Source organism: Asparagus officinalis, chromosome 4, assembly GCF_001876935.1.
Source record: "Asparagus officinalis chromosome 4, Aspof.V1, whole genome shotgun sequence".
Lineage (NCBI taxonomy): Eukaryota > Viridiplantae > Streptophyta > Magnoliopsida > Asparagales > Asparagaceae > Asparagus > Asparagus officinalis.
Window position 1 is genome coordinate 1,046,688 of NC_033797.1, and position 1,788 is coordinate 1,048,475.

Consider the following 1,788-nt stretch of genomic DNA (forward strand, 5'->3'; position numbering starts at 1 on the left):
CAAGGGGGAAGAGTAGAAGGCAGAGCTGGCCGAGATCGACTCAGTGAAGGGACAACCTATGACACTTGATGCAACAGAAACACGAAAAAAACAGTAAGCAGAAGATTCAGATTTCCAGAGGATTAAGCAACAGAGGAGACCAAGGAGTCAAATCCTTTGAAATCCCACCAGCATTTTCCGGGCGCGTGTAAAAACTAAGGAGCGAGAGAGGTTGCTTGCTGATGTGAGCAGCAAATTAAAGGTAACAAGAAACTCCTGTTCCTCGTCCTTATGTGCTACGAACGTGATAATTGGGAAAACAACCCAGCAAGAGAGCAGGTATCCAATAGGGATTGGCTCTGGTGCCAGCTGCAGGTTAATGGGGTTAATTGACGCAACATTAAGGAAAGGAAAGATGCTTAACTTTGGATGGGTTTTGAGGATAAAGAATATAAGCATGAACATGATTGTGATTGAGGATGGGATGGATGGATGAATGAATGAACGAACGGCATTGGTCAAATTTTTGAGGAAAGTTAGGGTGGGGAGGGGGTACTTACTTCGAAGAGAAACAAAAAAGCAGGCTAAATCAGATGCTTTGCTTCTTCCCTTGGGATTGGGTTGGAGAGGGAGGGAAAACTAAATTGAAGGAAGGAAGTAAGAGGACTCTTACTTCCTTCTCTTTTTGAGCCTTTCCTTTTCTTTTCTTTTTCCTTTTTTTGTTTTGGGTTTTTGATATTAAGTTAATTGTTTCTTTTTTCTCACTCTATAATCTTAGAAGGCTTAGATTGGTAGCAGAAAGAAGGAGGAGGAACAATAATATATATAAAAATATAAAGTGATTAATGATATAAACAATGTAGAGAGGTTTGTAATGAAGAGAGAGAGAGAGAGAGAGAGGAGGGAGAAGGTATAATATGTTTCTTTGGGAGGGCACCCTCACTTTACTAGTTTCAGGCAGCAAACAGTCTTTTTTTTTTTTCCAGTGGTTTCTTTTTTCTTGGTTGCCGTTACTTTGCATAGATTCGGTTGTTAGGATGTTATACATATTATTATATTGTGTTTTACATTATTCGGTTTTGATATCTGTTGTGAGCATGATTAGAATATTGATTGCTTCAAGATGCGTGAGTGTCTGTGTCCCGCATACATTTGATAAAGAGAAAAGAGAGGAAGGGCGAGGACGAGGACCCACGCCATTCTTGCTTATTCGTCATGATATCGATACATACAATCACAAAAGTAGTGGGGTATCCCTTGGATACTGAGACCTGAGTTAGTAAGAGAAAAAAAAATGGGAAAGTTCAGTTATTATATGCCATTTTTAAAGGTGAGTTATATATCCATCTTTTATAGAAAAGAACATATGTGGATGTAGTGGATTTTGATTCGGATCCAACTAGTTTTTGCCCCTGCCGCCAATAGTACTGTAACGTTCTTGCACCCATAATACTTGAAATATGAAATTTTTGACGTTTATTTTTCGCTTTCACTCTGAAAATTGCACTGTAAATTTGATATATTAGCAAAATAACTTTTACAAACCGACAAGATAATATGTTAAATAGTTTTCAGAACCAAGATTCTCAGTTAAGAGATACACGAATAACTTTTTATCGGCTAAAAAATGCGTATCTTTCTATGGAACAGAGAATGTGTTTAGTAATAGAAAAAAGCAGTTGTTTCCAAGATATCAAAGAGAAAAAGCATAGGAAACAGAGAAAGTATAAGAAGTTATGAACGGGTGATTAATATTAGAGAAGTTGAAAATCTTTTGATTAGTTTCAGATAGAGAAAGCATGTACAATT

The 1,788-nt window shown here is 37.2% G+C and overlaps 1 protein-coding gene across 3 annotated transcripts in view; it reads right to left on the reverse strand.

The window, feature by feature from the left end:
• Window positions 1–1,788, reverse strand: part of LOC109836301 — a 5,537-nt gene that overhangs the window by 3,383 nt on the left and 366 nt on the right. Inside the window, exon 1 of one of the 3 annotated variants that reach the window (XM_020404160.1) lies at window positions 540–1,651. The exons of the other annotated variants lie outside the window; for them this stretch is intronic. The gene's annotated coding sequence lies outside the window, so the exon portion shown is untranslated. Of the gene's footprint in view, window positions 1–539; window positions 1,652–1,788 lie in introns of those variants that run through there. 3 annotated transcript variants of the gene reach the window in all.